This window comes from Triturus cristatus, chromosome 10, assembly GCF_964204655.1.
Source record: "Triturus cristatus chromosome 10, aTriCri1.1, whole genome shotgun sequence".
In the NCBI taxonomy this organism is placed as follows: domain Eukaryota; kingdom Metazoa; phylum Chordata; class Amphibia; order Caudata; family Salamandridae; genus Triturus; species Triturus cristatus.
The window spans coordinates 403,210,534-403,232,052 of NC_140593.1; the positions used below are offsets into that span (position 1 = coordinate 403,210,534).

General features: G+C 51.2%; 1 long non-coding RNA gene across 3 annotated transcripts; it reads left to right on the top strand.

Moving 5' to 3' along the window:
* Positions 1–15,374: 15,374 nt before the first annotated feature.
* LOC146789519 (uncharacterized) lies at positions 15,375–19,297 on the top strand. Of its 3 annotated transcripts, none has more exons than XR_014969812.1 (5): positions 15,375–15,469; positions 16,087–16,192; positions 16,302–16,432; positions 16,528–16,621; positions 16,966–19,297. It is a non-coding gene; the product is annotated as an uncharacterized LOC146789519 (long non-coding RNA). The 3 variants fall into 3 exon arrangements; XR_014969814.1 differs by having other exon boundaries at positions 15,390–15,469; positions 16,277–16,432; XR_014969813.1 differs by lacking the exon at positions 16,087–16,192 and having other exon boundaries at positions 15,408–15,469.
* Positions 19,298–21,519: the final 2,222 nt, after the last annotated feature.

Below are 21,519 nucleotides of genomic sequence, written 5' to 3' on the forward strand. Positions count from 1 at the left end.
ATGACTGTGTGGAGCTGTGAGTGGCGTTGTTATAGGCTATCTCTGCAACCCATAGCAAGTCGACCCATTCTTCCCTGCCCTGGTCCACAAAACATCGCAGATACTGTTTGAGCGTTTGGTTCAGGCGCTCGGTTTGGCCGTCCGTTTGAGGGTGGTAGCTGGTGGACAGGGCGGTCTTAACATGCAGCGCAGTGCACCAAGTCTTCCAGAATTGCGCAGTAAACTGCGACCCCCGGTCCGACACGATCACCCCAGGTAATCCATGCAGTCGTACCACATTCTTGAGGAGTAGTGACGCCAATTCCCCGGCCGTAGGGACTCTCTTGCAGGGGATGAAGTGCCCCATTTTCGTCAAGTAATCCACCACCACCAGTATTGCCGTCATCCCCTGGTCTACCGGTAGGCCCACCACGAAGTCCAGTGATATGCTATCCCATGGTCTATCCGGGGTCGGAAGTGGATGTAAGAGCCCTTGGGTTCGGCCATGGTCGGCCTTCATGGTAGCACACGTAGGACACTCCTGTCCCCACCTCCTGACATCCACTCTCATGGTTGGCCACCAGAAATGCCGTCCCATGCTAGCCACCGTTTTTTCAAAGCCCAAATGACCTGCGCATGGAGAGTCATGGCACCAGATGAATGCTTGTTTCCTTAGCCTAGGCGTGGGTATCAATAGGCACCTGCCCTTCAGGGGGATCCCGTCCTTCAGCTGCCATTCTCTGTGACTGAGGAGCCACCTCCGCCATGCGAATGACCTGATCCCTCTCTTTATTCCCCTCAGGAAAGTATCCGGTTGGATAACCCCCAATACCATCCTCGGGGAAATGATGGAATGCTCGGTCGCAGGCAATGGTTCCTTAACTGCAGATTGACGGGACAGGGCGTCCGCCTTCCGGTTTTCCGTCCCCGGCCGATATGTGATGCGGAAGTTGAACCCCGCAAAGAAGATCATCCACCGCAGCTGTCTGGGAGAAAGGTGTCTTGTGGCCGTCATGAACTGTAGGTTCCGATGGTCCGTGTACACCGATACCACATGTCTTGCCCCCATCAACCAATGCCTGCATTCGGTGAAGGCGTCCTTGATTGCGAGAAGCTCCTTCTCCGCAATATGGTAGTTGCGTTCAGCGTCGTTGAGTTTGCGGGACATGTACGCAACGGGATGAAGCACCCCTGTGTCGTGGTTGCGTTGGGACAAGATAGCCCCCAGCGCCACATCCGATGCGTCCGCTTCCACCACGTAGGGGAGATCTGGATCGGGGTGAGCCAACACCGGCGCCTTACCAAAGGCGCTTTTCAGGGCCTCAAAGGCTTTGTTCGCTTCAGGGGACCAGACAAACTCCTTGGACTTCCTCAGTAGCTGTGTGATTGGGGCCACCAATCCTGAAAATCCATCTATAAACCGCCTGTAAAAGTTGGCGAAGCCAATGAAACTTTGGACGTCCTTCACGCTTTGGGGCACCGGCCATTCTTTCACCGCCTTGATCTTTCGTTCTGCCATCTCCTGTCCCTCTGGACTCAGCATCACTCCGAGGAATTCCACGGATGTGACGTGGAAGTCACACTTGCTGAGTTTACAAAACAGCATGTTTTCCCTCAGCTTTTGGAGCACAGCTTTGACGTGGTGTACGTGCTCCTCCACACTGGACGAATAGATGAGGATGTCGTCGATATATACGACCACGTAGATATCCAACTCCTCTCTGAATACCTCATTCAAAAAGTACTGAAAGGCTGCCGGGGCGTTGCACAGACCGAACGGCATGACGAGGTACTCAAAAAGGCCGAACCTGGTCTTAAAGACAGTCTTCCACTCGTCTCCGTCCCTCATGCGCACCAGATGGTATGCCCCTTTCAAATCCAACTTGGTGTAGATACGAGCTTTCTTGACCTGTTCCAGAAGTACACTGATGAGAGGCAAGGGGTACCGATTCTTTACGGTTATCGCATTCAATGCCCTAAAGTCCACACAGGCTCTCAGCTCCCCATTAGCCTTCGGGATAAAGAAGAGTGGCGAGGCGGCTGGAGACTTGGACGGGCGGATGAATCCTAGCTTGAGGAGTTTATCCAGGTACCCCCGGAGATGCACGTTTTCAGGCTCCGTCAGGGCATACAGCCTGCCGCTGGGAACGCTGGCCCCTGGCACCAGGTCGATCTGGCAGTCAAACTGTCTATGTGGTGGTAGCACTTCCGCCTTCACCTCATCAAATACATCCTCAAAACTGTGATAAGCCTGGGGGAGAGCCACATCTTTTTCTGCCGCTGTAGCCACCGTCTGACTCCCGCTCTCATCTGCGTCAAGGGATTCCGTTCTTATTCCACAATGCAGGATGCAATACGGTGACGTCAGTTCGATGCGATGTGTTGGCCAATCCACCGAGGGGTTGTGTTTCTGTAGCCACGGCAATCCCAATATGACGCCATATTGGGGCGCTCGGATGATGTTAAAATCGATTTGTTCCAAATGGTTCACCCCACATCTCATCGGAAGGACCCCCGTGTGCTGCCCGATGGGCCCCGTCACCAAACGCCTTCCGTCTACAGCATAGACGTCTTCGGGTACAGCTTTGGGAAGAAGCACTAGCCCTAGCCTGCATGCCTCGTTGTGGTCCATAAACATGCCAGTGGCCCCTGAATCCACCATGGCCACAACGGGTATCCACTGGTCATGCACTCCCACGTGCACCGTGAGAAACAGGTGTCGTTGTCCCTTAGTGACCGAGTTGGAAAGTGAAGGGATGGATGAGTGACTCCGAGATGCCCCTTCTTTGGTCTGGGAGTCCTCTAGTTTTCCGCCGGTACGTCCACCACGGCTGTTACCGACCGGTTGGCCCGATAACGTGACGTCTTCGGTTTGGCAGGGCATTCACGTACGTAGTGGCCTTTTTTGCCACAATATAGGCACAATCCTTGTTTACGGCGTGACTCTTTCTCCGTGGCTGTGAGGCTCGCTCGTGTTGCGCCGATGTCCATGGGTTCTCCCTTGGATGCGGTGGAAGTTTCAGGACTTCCCACTGTCACATAGGATGGAAGGGATTTTCCTTTTCTCCCATGATCCCCCTTTCTTTCACTTAGCCTATGTTCCAGCCGTAATACCAGGTTGATAAGGCCCTCACATGTCTTGGGTTGTGGGTCAATATGAGCCACGGCGTCCTTGAGCTCATCGCACAGCCCGTGATGGAAGAGCGCCGTCTGTTTAGCAACAGGCCACTTGGTTTCCGCAACCAGCCTTCGGAACGCGTTGAGATACTGCACCAGGTCGTTGGATCCCTGTCTCAACTCAAGCATTTCACGGTCCGCCGTGTACGAGTCAGCCCTTCTGTCGAAGACCTTCAGGAATTCCTCGCGAAAAGCACCCCAATCACATAAGATGGGGTCGTCCCTGCTCACCAGAGGTACGGCCCATTGTGCCGCGTTTCCAGCCAAATAGGATATAAGGAAAGCCACACGAGCCTGACTCGTGGGGAACGCCCTTGGTTTGCACGATAAATGTAGCGCCACTTGTGTGAGGAATACCTGCACTGTGTTAGGATCCCCACTGTACCTCTCTGGTGTTGCCAAGGGGACGGCTACCGGCATTTCCACTACTACCGCAGGGGTCTGGTTCGTGAGGGAGGTGCTGGGCGTGAGCGGGTCCAATTGGATAGCATCCAGTCTGGCTTTTACATCGGCTGTTTCTTGCCTGGAGGCAGCCAATTCAATTTGCACGGTCGCTAAAGCAGCCAGCACATCATCAAGTGTTGCCATGTCTGTTATCGACCGGGAGACAGTTAGTGTTATTAAGGTCGGATATTTTGTAACGCCCTGAACGTCTCAGGATCGTTTAACAGACACGATAATGAGAACGCAACCACTTGTGAAGGTTTAGTTATTTTAATGAAGGCAAAAATAATACAAGGAATAAACAAAGGTTATAGTCACTGGAATCCTCCAGGCTAAGTACGTTACCAGCCCACAGCACGGATGGTCCTAACCGTCCTCTGCATATACGCCGATCCCGGCGTATGTCAACAGAGGGCAGAAATGAAATGGCCGACAATGCCAATCGGTAGGCTGTGAGGGGCACGAAGAGTGTTGGGGAGAATCGAGGAGTCAGGGAAACACCCAGCCGGGGTCTCTACCTGAAGGGAGCAGCCGCTCAACCTCTTCCTCAGACTGCACCGGGACGCGGAGTCACCTCCTGGTGATGCGTTACCGATACCCCAATCACAAGCAAAGAAGACTGAACCGAGAGCAGCCGCTCGATCGATCCTGTGGACTTCAGAGTCTGTAACGCGGCAAACACCTCCTGATGTGCGTTACAGCTGGCAGTCCCTGTATCTCTGGTCGGGCTGGGAGTTACGACTCCAACCAGCAAAAGCGCCACTGCGCTTTGACTCAGCCGAGTCAAAAAGCGAAGCTCAATGGTTATCCGGTAGAGCTTCCGGGTCCTTCACAGGTGACGATGGGGCAAGACACGGCCCAGGGAGTAACGACTCGACCTACCTCCGTTCTTGCCTTACTGGAGCACCACTCCGGAACACTGCTCTTCACTAAGCAGGTACGTCGGTGTAAACACAATATCCGACAGCGTTGTACCTCCCGGTTCCTCCCTTTATAGGGCGTGTTTTCCTTGAGTTATGTAACAGCTCTCCTGTTTACATAAGGGCGTGTTTTCCTTGAGTTATGTAACAGCTCTCCTGTTTACATAAGGGCGTGTTTTCCTTGAGTTATGGAACAGCTCTCCTGTTTACATAAGGGCGTGTTTTCCTTGAGTTATGTAACAGCTCTCCTGTTTTACATAAGGGCGTGTTTTCCTTCCCTCGCATGACAGGAATTCTTGACAGGGTACAAGTTTTGGAAGGGTGAGGCGGGGCACCCGGGAAGGCTTGGGTTTGTAATTTATTTTCCCGCACTTGGGTGCAAGGAATGGCGCTCGTGAAGAGGATGGGGTGGGGATGCGGGATACTCAGTTGGGAGTTGCAGATTGGTAGATGGGGGCTCGGGAGTACAGGGGGTGGCATAAGGAAAAAGTGGGTGATGGCGGGGTTTCCGGGGGACCGTTGCTCTGAAGCTGCCGACCTTGGGTGGGGTGGGGGGGTGGGGGGGTATGGGTTCGGCACGGTTTAACGTCCTGTGAGCTTGGGAAGAATGAGGGGTCTCCTCGGGGCACCTTCAAAGAAGGGGTGGGGAAGAAAACCTCCGGACCTGCGGTGGCCGGGGGTGCGTACGTGCAGGGAGCGGACACCATGGTTCGGCAGCCTGGGGAAGGGGTCTTCATTGCGAAGGTAGGGGGGCAGGGTGGCGGCCTGCCGAGGAGGAGGAATTTGGGGAAGGGAAGCACGGGGTGAGCCATGCCATGGATCCAATGGGCATTACCTCGCATCGGGTGGATAAATGCAACGCCGGGCCCCGCAAGGGGCGTGTCTCCAGAGTCAGTGGTTGGCGCTAATATTTTGGTAGCAGGAGTCATTGGCAGGCGCGCAACACCCATTGTACTGGAGGGCTGCAGCCCCCTCCGTCGTGTGTGTCAGCCCGGGCTGGGGGACACACACAGCTGCAACAGAGCACTTCACTGGTCTTTAAAAGACCATTTGCACGCTAATGAGGCCTGGCTGTTTCACCTCTTCTAAGAGCCCCTGCAGCTCCACTCTGCCTATTGCTTAAAGATTCAGACCCCCCCCCGAAATAATAATTATTATTATTCATTTAATTATTTATTTATTTTCTTAGCCCCCCCCCCCCGCGAATCTTGGTTTTAAGTGTGCCTCCGGTCATCGGCACAGGCGCACAATAGCGGCACTAGTCCGGTGGGATGGGGGGGGGGGGGGACCGTGTGCTCAGAGCGGCCGACTTGGAGCGGGGGGGAATGGGTTTGGATCTCGGCGTAGATCGACACGGTGTGATCCTGGGCAGATTGTGGGAACTCGTAGGAGTACCACGGGAGGGAACATTTAGTCCTGGTGTGATGCAATGGGTGCTCAAGGAGGCGCTTTGAGGCCGGGAGCGGACGGGAGAGGCGAGAGAGGCTCGGGAATTGTCCGGGTATGGCGCGGGCACATCAGGGGTGAATGTGCGAGGAGGTCATCAGCAGCCCACGTGCAGCGGCAGGTACAGTGGAGCCTTGCCCAGGGGCAGCGAGGGCGCATCACGGGCACAGGAGGGTTTGAGGAGGTTATCAACGGCAGTGCAGTAAAGGCGTGGCGATGGGCTCGGTTGGCATGTCCATTGCGGGGCATCTCGGGCGCAGGGTGAGTGGTGATCATTCATCGGATGAAGACGCGCTATACAGGGAGCAATGCTGGGGAGTGCGGAGGGCAGCCAGCAGGTAGTTGCTCAGGTGCTTGTGGATCGGACGGCCGCATTCGGGATATGCGGAGGGTCCATCGGGGGCGGGTGATATTAAGGACACACTGGGAGGAGGATGCAGTCCTGTGAGGCCAGGAGGCAAATGGTCAGAACTTTGGCAGGGTCTGGGACAGTTGGGCAAAAAGTGATCGACAACTACGCAGGGCGGCAGGGTGTGGCTGCACCCGAGGCTCAGCCCAGGTACCACCTTGCGGGCCTCGCTGCAGCGCGCATGGAGGAATGCAATGTCCTGCTGGAAGTTCATATGCCAGCATGGGTGGAGTAATGTGCTGGACGGCAGGCAATGAAGTGTGATGGAGGGCTCAGAGTGCCTCAGGCTACACAGAACGATGGGTGGCAGGAATGAATGACGCCCTTTAAGTGTTGGTTCTGGGTCTGGCACAATGGTGGTTGGAGAAAGTGCAAGTTGGGGACATGCCGGGCTCTGGGGCGCGGACGGGGTGACGGGACGTCTCTGTGCGGAAGAGCGCGTTCTTTAATTAATAGCTAAAAATGTACCAGGAGGAGGAGGAGCCTAGCGCGCATCCAAGATGGTCGCGTGAGCACAGGGCTCCCCGGACCCTTTCTGCTCCTCGGAATATATCCTGAGACTATCCTGATTTGGTTTATGGAATCTGGGAGATGAAGACCAGCTGATCTTATATCTCTTTTTAAAACTCTAATCGGACCTGGGAATCCTGAGTTGTCGTCGTCGGAACTTTTGGGACCCACCCGACGGAGGTGGCCGGGGTGAAGGTGACCCGTGGGGCCGGGCTGCAATTGAACAACAGCGGCCTCAGCGCGGTGCCAGTTGCCGATTCAGCACTTTCGGTTTCGGTTTTGGCCCTCAGGAGATCGGCTGGCGTGCGTGCTCAGGGTGGCGAGGTGCCTCCTGGGCCTCTGCCCGAGGCTTGCTTCCCTCTGCTACTGGTGGGCCTGACGCCTCCGACCCCTACACCGACAGTTTGTGGTCCTTTTGCTGGCGCCCGCACACCTCTTGATCGGAGGTCCCATTGAGAGACTGCGCTCACATGGCGGGCAAAGGGGGTCCGGAGGGGCGCAAGACCAAGGCTTCTCTGCGCGGGGGGCCGGTCCAGAGCAACAACATGGACCGCTACACCCAGGGCAGGGGGTCCCCTGGCGCTGCTGGCCTCTCCCCGGATGCTGCAGGGGGAGGCACGACCGTCTCTGCGGAACCTTCCCTGCAGGACATTATGGGCGCCATCGAGGGCATCAGGGAAACCATCGCGACGCAATATGAGGCCCTGGCCCGTAAGATCGACACTGTCGCGATCGATGTCACCCTGATTCGGGCCGACCTCTCCAAAACTAACGAGAGGGTCCAGGCCCTTGATGCACGGACCTCCACCCTGGGTGCGGAGGTGTCGGATCTGCGGGCCGCGCTTGGGGACATTAGAGTGGTCAACGACCATATGGCCCGGCGGCTTGAGGACTTCGAGGGACGGGCCCGACGCAACAACATCCGCATCATTGGTGTACCGGAGTCCTCCGACAGCCGCCCGGTGGACCTCGTGGTCGAGGAACTTATCATGCAACAGCTGTCCCCGGCTGGCCTAAGCAAATTCTTCGCCGTGGAGCGGGCCCATCGAGTGCCGGGCGGCCGGCCGCGGCCGGGGGCCCCCCCGAGGCCTATCGTGGCTAAACTGTTCCACTACAGGGACCGCGACGCTATTCTGCAGGCTTCACGGACCCGTGGCCCGGTCCGCTACGAGAACTCGACCATCAATTTTTATCCGGACTTCACACAACTGGTCCAGAAACAGCGGATGGGATTCCAAGGGGTGAAGCGCCGTCTCCGCGAGCTGGGCCTGAAGTATTCGATGATCTACCCGGCGAAACTACGAGTGGAGCATGGAGAGCGGACAGCCTTTTTTGACTCTCCTGTGGCCGCAAGTGACTGGCTGGACTCGCTGCCGGACGGGGGTGGCCGGCCCGGGCCCTCTGGGGGCACCGCAGGTGACGGGTCCCCTTAGACTGACATTTGGTCCTTGCTTTTGCGGTTTTGCACTGTACAGTTGGGTCTTACTCTTTTGCATACTGTGTCTTACCAGGACCCGTGAGGGGTGCGGGCGGGTTCGGGTCCCTTTCCTCCTCCGGGGTCTTTTTGTAGAATGGGGTTAGTGGGGCGACAGGCACACTGCAAGTTGGGGGGGGTCTTTGGCCCGCAGGGGTGCAGGGTGGGGGGAGTTGGACTTGGGGTGGGGTTGGGGGGGAAGAGGGGTTGTTTTGTTGTGTGTTTTTTGTTTACAGGGCGAGGTATTGATTTTTGTCCATATTTGGGAACTGTGCGGCGGGCTGGGGGCCTCTTGATCTATTGGAGGGGATGGGGGGAGACGGGTTGAGGCTTATGTCATGGAACGTCAATGGGTTGGGGGACCGTATTAAGCGGGGTGTTGTACTGCAATATTTGCGTCGTTTGACTCCTGATGTGGTGTTTCTCCAGGAGACGCATTTGGTCGGCAATGTCTGCCATGCGATGAACAGGGGGGGATACCGCCTCGTAGCCCATTCTGGTTTCACAACTGGCTCCAGGGGGGTGGGCATTCTCCTGCGAACCTCCCTTCCGGTGGAGATCACGAGGATAGTCTCGGATGACAGAGGGCGCTATGTGTGTTTGATTGGGAGGTGGGAGGGGCAGCCCCTTACCCTGGTTTCAGTCTACGTCCCCCCGGGCCTCCAGAACTCCACCTTTATTGACTTGGGTCGAATGCTGCTTGACCTTCCGGACGGCCTCCTGCTCATGGGCGGGGACTTTAATTCTGTGGTTTCGGGTGAACTGGATCGTCACCCACCAAGGACCCTCCCCGCTGCCCAGTCATGGCTGGGTGGGATGTTGGAGACCTTCGGCTTGGTGGATAGTTGGAGACTGATGCATCCGACCCAGTGTCAGTTCACCTTTCATTCGGGGGCGCATGGGAGTCTCTCCAGGTTAGACTACTTCCTTATGCCCGCGGCGCAGACTGGTAGGATTCGAGAGGTCAGACACCTGGCGCGTGGTATCTCCGACCACTCTCCGCTGTGGCTTCTCTTTGACACCGGGTCGCGGTCCGCAGGGCGGATAGCGCCCATTAACCCCTGGTACTTGCGGGACCCTGTGACTCGTGACAGCCTGGTTAAGGCCATGGACCAATATTTCAGTGAAAACGAGGGGTCGGTGTCGTCTGCGTTGTCCCTTTGGGAAGCCTTTAAAACTGTGATACGCGGACACGCCCTCGCCCAAATAGTGGTGGCCAAGAAGGTTAGGAGCGAGGCGGTGGTGAAGCTTGAGACTGACATCTCGGGGCTGGAGTCGGCCTTGGAGGCGAATGTTGCTCCGGACGGGCTACATGCCCTTAGCCTGAAACAGTTCGAATATAGGTCCCTGGTCACTGACGCGGCCAAAACTATGTATAGGGAGCAGCAGGGCCGATTGTATGACGCGGGGGACAAGGCGGGAAAGTTGATTGCGTGGCTGGACAAAAAGGAGAGAGTGAATCGTGTGGTCCCCGAGTTGCGTGCTGCGGATGGTGTGTGTGTGACTGAGCCGGATGAGATTGTGGAATGTTTCGCCGACCACCTCCGGGCGGTGTACTCCCCGGTGACTGACAGGGATGAGGATGACTCTCGCCTCTTACTGAGAGATATTGCTCTGCCCGGCCTGTCCGTTGAGGACCGAGAGCGGCTGGACGCCCCCTTGTCGTCGGATGAAATAGCGACCGCGATTCGTTCCCTTCGCTCGGGCAAGGCGATGGGTCCTAACGGTCTGCCCATTGAACTATACAAATTGCGTCCTGATAAGCTTGCGCCCTTCCTCAGCCGCATGTTTCGCGACTCTCTTGCGGCGGGTTCCCTTCCGGCCGACCAGCGCTTGGCCACCATAGTCGTTATCCCCAAGGAGGGCAAGCCGCGAGACCGCTGTACTTCTTACCGGCCTATTTCACTGCTCAATGCGGAGCCTAAAATCCTGGCGAAAGTCCTGGCCAATCGATTGTTGAGTGTCGTGTGCGACCTTATACATCCGGACCAATGCGGCTTTATCCCGCACCGCAACACCGCTCTTAACTTGCGGCGTCTTCACGGTGCTCTTGCCAGGGCGGAGTTCCTCTCCGAACCGGCCGTGCTGGTTTCTTTGGATGCCACGATGGCCTTTGACACTATTGAGTGGCCATTCCTCTGGGCCGTCTTGGATAAATTCGGCTTTGGAGAGGGATTTATTGGCTGGGTGAGGCTCCTTTACACGGGACCCATGGCTCAAGTGGTGGTGAATGGGCGGGTCTCTCGGCCCTTTGCCCTTGGCAGGGGCACGAGGCAGGGGTGCCCGTTGTCCCCGTTGCTTTTTGCTCTCGCCCTGGAGCCACTCGCTGCCTGGCTCCGTTGGGAGCCCTCGCTTAGAGGGATCCGGTGGGGCCCGGGCTTCGAAGATCGGGTCTCGCTGTATGCGGACGACATTCTCCTGTATCTCACCTCACCGCGGCAGTCACTCAACGTCCTTTTTGACGTTCTGACCTCCTTTGGGAACAATTCGGGTCTCACGATCAATTGGTCTAAATCCTGCGTTTATCCCATCTCTGGTGGTCCTCCTCTCCTGCCGCCTCGGCTCCCGATTCAGATATCTCTGAGCGGCTTTAAGTACCTGGGGATATACGTTTCGCTGGACCCGGTGGCTCGCTATGAGCAGAATCTCCTGCGTCCACTTCGGCGGCTGCGGGAGGACACGGCCCGGTGGTGCAGGCTCCCCCTGTCCCCGCTGGGTCGGGCCGCGCTGTTTAAAATGATGTCCCTTCCCAGGTTCCTCTATGCACTCCAGAACTCCTTCGATGTTATCCCAGTGGCCTATTTTCGGGAGGTGGAGAGCCTGCAGAGGAGACTGGTGTGGGACGGGCGGGCGCGTATTGCTCTTGCCAAGCTCACTCTCCCCTGGTATGACGGGGGCATCGCGCTTCCTGACATTCGCAGGTACTATTGGGCCTCGCAGCTATCTGCCATTAACCACGCCACGTATGCGCCCGGCTTGAATCCGGCGTATGAGATGGACAAGTTCCTGCTTCCCGGCGGGAACTACAACAGGGCACTTTATTCCCGCCTGGCTGGCCGGACCCTTACGGGTCCTACTAAGATTGCGGTGCGGACCTGGAGGGCTGCCACTGCGGCCATGGGCTGGAGTGAGCGATTAACATGTGCTACTCCCTTGTTTGCTTCCGACCGCCTGGGAAGCTTGTGGACCACGAAGGGGTTTGACCAGTGGGACACGATTGGTATCAGCAAAGTGGGAGACCTGTGGCACAAGGGCGCGGTAAAGACTTTCGCGGTGCTCCAGGCCGAATACGAGCTGACCGACAGGGAGTTCTTCCGCTACGCCCAGGTTCGGCACGCCCTGCTCTCGGTCTTCGGGGAGGGGACCAAGATCCCTGTTTCATCGCCCCTCGAGGACCGCATACTTGATGGACATGTCCCTGATAGTACTATTTCTTTAATTTATAAAAAATTAATCAATCACCGGGCGGACCTTCTTGTTCGCCTTCGGGAGGCTTGGACTGGGGACGGGGTGGAATTGGACGACGAAGATTGGCAGTCTGCACTGTCGTCCCCCAAGGAGGTTGCCATTCCGGCTCGTCTTCGGTTGGGACAGCTCAAGATTCTCCACCGGGTGTATGTGACGGGTCCGCGCTTGGTCTCGATGGGATTTTCCGGCGACGGGCTCTGTAAGCGAGGCTGTGGGCTCAGCGCCACCTTTCTTCATATCCTTTGGGAGTGCCGTGAGGTGGCGGACTACTGGCGCCGGGTCCACACGGTTATGGGACAGGTCACCGGGGTTGTGCTGCTGCCGGAGGTGCGTCGCTGTGTCCTGAATGTGTGGGAGCCCAATGACTACAGCGCGGCTCAGACTCGGTGGGCGGCCCTAGGGAACATGATTGCCAAGAGGGATATAGCGCAACTTTGGGGCGCTCAACGGCCGCCCACCGTGTCAGTATGGAAGGAGAATATGGACTGGTGTATGTTTAGGGAGAAGACTGTGTATGTGGCCCGTGGCAAGCCGGGGGCATGGGGTAGCATTTGGGGGCAATGGAACGCGTATCGCGGAGGCATCTGTACGCCCCCCCTGGTAGACACTGATATCGCCATGTCCCCCTGACCCTTGATGGCTCCTGGCGCCTTTTGGAACAACTACATATGGACGTCCATCTCCCTTGACCCCCTCCCCCCCCCTCCGTCCCCGGCCTCCCGGTACTCCTCTCTTTAGCGGATTGCTCAATTGTTCTGACGGGAGTTTCCCGGGGGGAGCCTGATCCGCACTGGTTTCCCTCATAACTCGCCTTTTGTTTTTTATTGTTTTTCCTTTTGTTTTTGTGATTGTTGGACTTACGCTTCCTGTTCCTCGAGAACTATCTGGAGCCACTGCGGGGCAGCGCCCTGGGAACTGATTGCAGCCTTGATATGTGTAGATTTCCTTCTGTACCTAGCGGCCGGCCCGGGTGGTTGTAGGCCCGTACTTGTAACCGAATTATTGTTCAATAAAAACTTTTTCAAAAAAAAAAAAAAAAAAAAAAAAAATGTACCAGGATATGTGTGTTTGTTTATGGGTGTCACAACAATGGTGTTAAAGGAACGCAGGGTTTAGGGCCTTAAACTATAGCCGTGGCCAGGGAAGGGGTAGAAGATGCGCGAGAAGGGGGTGTGCTGGAAGGGCCGTATTGCGCGTATTTTAGTCGGGGGAGGATCAGCAGTCAGGATATAGGATGCTGGGTTTGTGCCCTCTCAAACGTCCTTTGGTTGTTCGGACAACTCTGGCTTGACATAAGCGGGGATGGCACCATACATGAGGGGTTGTGTCCTCGCCGCGCAGAGCTTTGGTGGGACACTATGTGATCGGGGGAGGCACAGTAACTATGGTTAGGTCGGTGGGGGGTGATCGGGTTACTTTAACGTTTGGTAAGGTTGACGTTATCAAGCCTATGCAGGTGCCCACAAATACCGGAGATAAAACAGCGGGGATTCAAGTACCCTTCAGAGGCATTGGAAGGTTTGCGGGGTTCACTCCATACATATGCCATGACCGACCCGTGAGCTTCGGGCGGCGTTGTCGATGCGGGTCGGATATGCGCAGGTGCGGGGAGGAAGCGTGGCGGCGATTTTGTCGCCATTCGGGGAGGGTGGTTGTTTTCCGGGCTCGGCACACTGGTGGGTGGCTATCTGGGAAGAGTGGAGGTGCTGCTAAGTGCCCCCCCCCCCATTGCACAGCGCTTGCCTGATTTATATAGCCCTGCGAGGAGGAAGGGGCAGGTAGAGCGGTAGCCCCCTTTCTTCACCCATCTTCCTGTCTCTCCCACCTTAGAGCCGCCTCACTCTGCCTCAATAGCAGGGCTTTAGGTGGGGCGGGTCCTGCCAGGTCTCACACCCAACAGTAATTAAGAACTGCCTTTGAACGTCTCTCTGGGGATGGGCAGACACACTCTCGACAGTGTAAAACACTCTAGAAAGCGGCAGTGCCTGCAGTAACTCAGAGTGGCTCTTTCTCCGGATTTGTGTGTCTGTATATGAAGGTGGCCGTCTTGCAGTGGACTTATTCACTAAGCCTACTGCTAGAAACACACTCCTACATTATGATAGTTTTCATCCGGCAACACAAAAGAACAGCATACCATTTGGAGAATTTTTGCGGCGTAATTGTACCAGCATACAGGATTACGATGAAAGATCAGCAGTTATGAAAAACAAATTTCTGACTAGAGGCTACCCCCAAAAAATCATACGAGACTCATATAAAAGAGCTCGTTTTTTTGATAGACAGCATTTACTGTCTAATACCAAAGTGATTAAGGATCCCTCCTTGGTTTTTGTCACAAGACACTCTATGCTCAATGATAGAATCCGTCAGGTGGTTTGCCAAAATTGGCACATATTAAACATCGACATGGTAATCCCTAAGCCTGTATTTGCATACAAACGTAATAGAAGCATTAGGGATCATGTGGTTAATTCTAGGATAAAACATCCTAGTAACTACCTACAAACTAGCATTGACACTTTTAAACCAGTGACAGGCAATTTCAAATGTTCCACTTGCAAATCGTGTGAGACAGCCATTGAATCACCAACATTCACTTTCAATGGCCAATTGATATCTCCTAAAAGTTTGAATAATTGTAAAACGACTGATGTGGTGTACTTACTCATATGTCCTTGTCACCGAGGATAGGTAGGAGAGACTGGCAGAAGTTTTAACACAAGACTCATAAAACATCGCTCAGCGATACGCACAAAAAAACTTCAAGCACCTCTTGGGCAACATTATGTGGATCTTAACCATGCTCCAGAAGCCATAAAATGGTTCATTTTGGAGAAAATTCAACCGAGACAGGGAACTACCACGGAAAAAACCAGAAAACTTAGAGGAGTTTTCTAGATTTTTACTCTTGGCACATCAATATCAGGCCTAAATCAAGAAATGCCGTGGGACCAAGCCATCAAAAACAATAACTAGTCTTTTGTTTAACACTACCTGCCATCTTTGTTTATTCCAGTCCTTGTCATATTTGTGACGATCACATGCATGGAACTTATTCATTCTTAAGTGATTCCACTCTGTATCTATGGAATCCCTGACTTTGAGCGGAAAACATCTTTTACATCTTTTACTCTCGTTCACTATTAACAGGAATCCTTGTATGTTTTGGTTAGAACTAGAACATCATGTGTTGACTTTCGGTATCTACTTAAATCATGTGTGGACTTAGGGTATCTATTATATCACACTGGTGGTTATTAGATGCCATTCAAATTGATATATTTTTCATATTATTTATCCTTGCACTCTTTTCATCATTTGTTTAAAATGAACAACATTTACTTAGTTGTATTTTATTTTTATAATTTGTACTCTTTATCATTAATAGTTTGCTCGCTACTGGTTATTACTTGGGGGGGAAAAAGATTTTTCTCATCTCACTTCCCATTCCAAAATGGTGTTGTCTACACATAAGTAATCGGGTTATATACCAGTCCCCTTTTCTTTTCTTTTCCATATCTGCCCACGTGACTGCCTTACATTTGACATACGTCTTTCACGTTGAGCACGTTTAAATAACGATAGGCGTTAGTGAATTAGCTTCGCGCCAAAGTTGATGCGATTACTCGTTCTCGGAAAGTAAGTGATACCAGTGCCTTTCGACCTTGCGCTTCTAACTGGTACAATTAGTACCTTAAGGCCATTTTATTTCTCTATTTTTCTATTTGCATTCAAAAAAAGCCTTTCTTTTGAGACTCGTTAATATTTAAGCGCTTGCTCTTCAATTGTTTGTTTAGCTCCGGTAGAATTCTATAGGGTTGACATTCAATTATACCAGCGTATCTGTAGAAGCCTTCCTTATTTTGCGAGTGTCTCACGGATTATTAATGGTTTAATTATGGTTATTTAGAATGCGCTACACGCAAGTTATTGTCATATATATATATATATGGATTTTGTTGTGCAATTTTACACACATTATGGCAACCATCCTTATTTGGAGGAATCCTCTTTCTGAATCCTGTTGTGTATTCATACACACATCTTTGCAGTCAGAGTAAATAACATTGGGTAGTTAGGCTGACTATTATTCCGCATATTATAGAACACTTAGGTTATATTCACGTAATTTTACGCTTCTAATCGTTCGGACAAGTTTAGAAATAGGCCAACTCATGTCAGTATGTCTAATATGTTTTGGGTTTTTACGGATCAAGGATACCTTTTCTGATATATCTTTCTTTTCATTTTACTAGTTGCATTCTATTCAATGACTACAGACAGCTTATTGTAATCAGTTGCCAGCCTTTAGTACGGATTCATAATTCGATATTAATTGCTTCCCTGAAATATTTCCATCAGGTTAGTCCTCTTTTGTCTGTCAAGATAGACGAAAAATTTACACAAAGCAGTCTATCGTATTTAAGACTATTCATTTAAACATAGGCTCCCTTCTTTCTTTTCTTTTCAGGAGGAATAATACTCTAACGATTTACTCATCGTGTTATACATTTAAATAGCTTTGACAAATCCTGCTATGTGCACATCTAGCACTAAATGATCGCATTCCGAGACATAAGACAGATTATCAACTGTTTTAAGGTACATCCCCATTCATGGATTTTGTTTTAGTTACATTTAGATACAATCTGTATCATTTGTCATATTTTCATATTTTGTGTTTTTTCTTTTACTAGTTTCCCGTATCAGTTTGGACCCCAGTTTTGGGTGATTATTCATGCTTCATAGTATTATTAGTCTCATTTCTGCTTATGTAAAGTCAACAATAAGGTAATTTTGGCTCATTCGATATTTCTTTTATCTGGCTCATTTTCTCAGTTCTTTATCCTCCTCATTCTTTTCCATAAACCCGGGCACATTCTCATTTTCAATTTCCTTTTCACTGGTGTTAGGTGTAGGTTTCCTTTGATATATATATTTTTTAATTATCCTTCTATAAAGAACTCCTTCACATTGGGTGTGGTAATTAGATGTTTTGGGTGCATACCTGTACTGGAATCTCTCACCACTTAGTATCAGTTATATTTGTATAAGTGTGCTTATTGTTTACATTGTGGACCAACTCGTGTTTTTGTAGATTGACTTATCAATCAAGTGTTTGTCTTCTCGTTTAGCAAAATTGTAAAGAGTGGACACCTGATGAAGGCACATGCCGAAACGCGTAGTGGAGACCATTATCATCTATAGTTGCCATTATTAATTGGTTGTGGAAACCATTATCATCTACAGTTGCCATTATTAATTGGTTTTTGTCAAAATATCTCGTGTCTATAACTGTGAAGACAATTATCAACAAATCATCACTATCAATTGGGTGTTGTTGAATGTTTATGTGTTTAATAATTTACAATTTTGTTAGTCCTGTAAATAATTTTGTGGAGAATTTTTTTTTTTTCTATAACCTGTTTTTTTCATGCCCTTGTATATTTTTGTGTATTAACAAAATATGTAACAATTTTGATATAAAGAAAGAAACAGAATATTTATTCATTGACCCAAAAAGAAAAATATTTAAAATATAAATAAAAAAGAGGAAAATAAATATCACGTGAAGTTTGACTAGTGGTTCTGTTTAATTGTTCTTACATGTTAATATTATTGTATTGTAAATTAAGGGCATTTTGTCTAGGGTTGGTACACATTTTCTTTGCACACTTCTTTTTATATTATCTTTTCCCTTCCTTACCTATCCTTCTGTATTGGTTTCATCCAGCGCATGGCCTGGTACAGGGAGCGCTGTGAAGTGATGGCCTCTGTTAGTGCAGCCGGTGGGTGTCTGAGGGGCCACGAGTGGGCGCTCTGGAGCAAAAGCTGAAGGCACTATAGGGTTTGGCTGCGGGTCATAAGCGTCCAGGAGACACACCCATCCACGCCCTGGCCTCTCTGAAGAGAGCGCGCAGCGATGGTCCGCTATGTGCGAGTGTGTGAAGGGGTGCACAGCGCTGAAGGAGGTTACAATGGTGTGTGAGAGGAAGTGAAGGGGGAAATGCCAGCAGAAGGACAGCGTGAAAGATGGGGAAGTCGATAACGTTTGAGATGGAAGATTTCAGAAATATGTGGATCAATATGGTGTGAGATAGCGCCTAGCAGGCTGCCTGGGAGGGCGGGGTCACCGGGACACTCCGTAGACCACTGTTAACTGACTTTTTGTAATGTTTGTCACAGTCTCACATTTGCAGAGTTGAACATTGTCAGTTATAATTATTCACAATAGAACGTGATGGTGGCCATTTGGAGGACAGCATTAAAGTAAATGGGGTAACACAGGGTCCCTCAGAACATGGGTGTTAACAATAACCAACTAAAAGTGGTTCTGTCGGAGAAAAACCAATTGCTTAGTGCATGTAAAGGATTAATAACCAACGCTAAAGTCTGATACATTGTTTTCCAGAAAGCAGGGATTGGTGCCATTTCTTACAATGGCAGGAGAAATTTAGTCACGGAGGCGTAGAGGCACCAGTCGGCAATATGGGGGAGACAGTGGGTGGCGCACTGGGGGGCACACAAAGGCGGTGGCGTGTGCATACAGGCGGCGGCGGGTGGTGGTCACACACACATGCCTTCTGTTCCTTGCAAGTGGCGCCCTCCATCACAGCCTGCCTGTCTTTGTGTCTCTCCTTTTTCCATGGGAGTTTATAAGCTCTCCTGCCTTTACGAAGACAAGACTACCACCAACCTGCAATACCACATTCCACAGTCCTGCCCTATCAGCCCCATATAACGCCTTAATTTCCTAAAATGGGAGGGACAGTACAGCAGCGAAGACTGGATTAAAAGGATAACGCCAGCTGTGTGGCTAATATAATAAAGGGCGTGACTTAAATTAGGTGCACAAAAATGGGTGCTTATCATAGTTTGCCGCATGACTTGTATTTTGCTGTTTCTGTCATTGCATCCAGATATATGATACGAGACGTAGCAGCATACTGACAATAAGTCGGGTCTATTGGCTTTGTCAATGGTTGTTAGTTCCATAAGATAAATATGCAGCAACTATGGCTTGGGCGGAATTAGGTGGCAGGGTTGAACAAATTATGCTTGAAAAAAAAAAATGCAAATTATGCGGCACAATTTGGGTGCATGTGGAGACTAAAGAGGCTCAGGCTGCCAAAAGATAGTGGGAACACAAATCACACAACTACAGGTGAAATGTAAAGTGATAAGGGGATAAAGGCACGGGGAGATGATATTGCTCACTGGATGGGGCAATAAAATAACGTTTACAGGTAACAACCTATACTGCGAGAAGAAAAGAAAAAAGAATAAAAATAATAAAATAATAATAATTGCCGCTACACCCGAAGGTACAGGGTACAAGGAACAGCGAAAGCAAACAAAAGGAAGGGAGTTGTTCAACAGGACCAATATTTTTGACTAAGGATGGAGCTAACAAGGCTTCGATAGCGCTAATGCATGTAGGTCAAGCAATAAGGCAGCCATGCATGAATGGGGGAAGTCATAATTAATACGCAGACTCCCTCTTACAGCACGGTATATTAACAGAGATATCAAGGTATCTCTGCTGTCTGGCAAAAAAAAAAAGTAATGTGACATTACGGCTTGGGTAACTTTCCATGGACAGGGATGTTCCCCTTACAGGTCACTACAAGGAGGTGTAAAGTAGATAGTTCCCTCTGGAATATTGTCATATGGGGAAGGTATATGGCACCAAGAAGTTACAAAAATAACTCCGTAGCCGGTCACAACAAACGCTGTCAGGCCAGACGTTAGCAGATGCTATGCATGAGGAGCGGGGTGAACAGTGGCTGCTAGTGACATTTAAAAGTGGTATGGCATAAAAATTCGGAATGAGTTCCCTGTGGCGAGTGAGCGGGATCGACAGCCATCTTAAAGGGGACTCGGCGGCAGGGTGGACGAATGGTGCATTTTCAAGAGCTGGGAGGGCCGTATCTCTGCTGTCTGGCCGAGGGAGAATAGGGGGGGTGGGGGGGGGGTCAGGATAGGGGATACCGATTAGGGTGTGGACAGAGGCAGAAGCGCGCCAGGGAGAGCGAGGGGGAGGGAAGCTAGACAGCAGGGGAGGAGGTAGCGAGGGGTCTGGTTGCAGGTTGGATGGGTGGGGCGAGGCCGTCCAGGTGAAGGAATTTTGTTTCCTAGATAAGGAGACGAGGGTGGTTACTGGCTACAGTCCAGGGGGCGGTCCTTCACGGCGTGTCTGTGCAGTGCAGGGTTGGCGCCTGTGAGAAATTATTTCCTTGCCTTACAATTGGAAAGGCAGGCGCATACTCAAGAGTTTGAATGAGCTGGTGTAGTAGGCCCTTAAGTTGATGTACACACTGCAGGCTTGCCACTGAATGATCAGCATTTCCTTATTTGAAAGGCAGGGAGCAAGGAGCAACAACATGACGTAATACACCTCTTCATCAAACCCCACTGTCAATAGAAAGGCTTATCACACTAAGGGCAGGTTTACTCTGTTTGACAGCCCATCATTGCAGAAGTAAGGGCAGTACGTTTCTCCCACAGTAAGTGTTTTTCGCGTTGAAGTCGCACTACCCATGTTCAAATTGAACCGTGGGCACTGCATCATTAGCTAGGAGGCAGGAAATGACAGCTACATATTAGGGGGGTTCCTGGCATGCAAGAAGATGGGGGGGTGTGTTGTGGTTAGGGAGGACCTGTGTCCAAACCACTGAGGTAGCAGGGTGAGTAAAATAATGAGTGTGGGATACAGTCCAACAAATTAATGAATTTAAGCATTCCATCGATCGCTTTGTATACTTAGTAATAGAAATTGTAGTATTCAAACATAACCATATGAAACGAGTCTCTGATTTAAGAAACAGGAATTCAGTAGGGATTTACCACCACTGCCAAACTATGTTTTGTGGTTTGTTTTCATAGCATCAAAGGGTAAGTTATTTTTAAACTAGGTGCATTGATTGTGGTGTTTATGGACAAACGATGCCGGAAAGCACAAAACATCAATTAGCTCGTGCCACGGTTGCTAGTGCTGTGGGGCATAAGTCCACACTACCGCTACAGTGATTACAAGGGTTTATAAAACACTACCACGAGCCTACAATTCTTTGTTCTCAAAAATTATAAATTACAGTTACAAATATTATATTGCAGTTACAAAGATATATTGAGGGTAAAGCAAGCCAGTAGCTAGGTGGTGGCAGTAGTGATGAGGAATGTGTGTGCTGAACCTAAGGTTTCAAGAAGAAAAGAAATGTTCCATGACAGGTGGGGGTGCGGAATTACTAACAGTGGCAAAATGGGAAGGGGGCCATTATGACCCCACCCCCGGCCTTGGGGAGAGGGGCAAGGGGCAAAGCTCATGCCGGGGGTTTGGGGTGGGGGGGGTTGGGAGAATGGTGACCTCCTAACACCCTCCGCCCGCTTCCCCAGACCTCCATCAATGCCGGATGGGGGTCGGGGTGGGGGGGGGGGGGGAAGTACAAGGGTGGCAGGGATTTGGTTAGGGGTCAGTGAAGAGGATGGAGCAATTTTTTAGGTCACACGCTGAGAAGTTGTGCCACATGTGTGTGGGGTAACAACTTAAGGAATGTACGGCGCACAAGGGTTGTGCAGCAGAGATTGGGACAGGTGGTATATATTACAGTGGGATTAATGCTACCAACAATAGACATGGGGCACAACACTAGGGGGTTGCCGGTAGGGGGACAATGGCGAAACTCTGC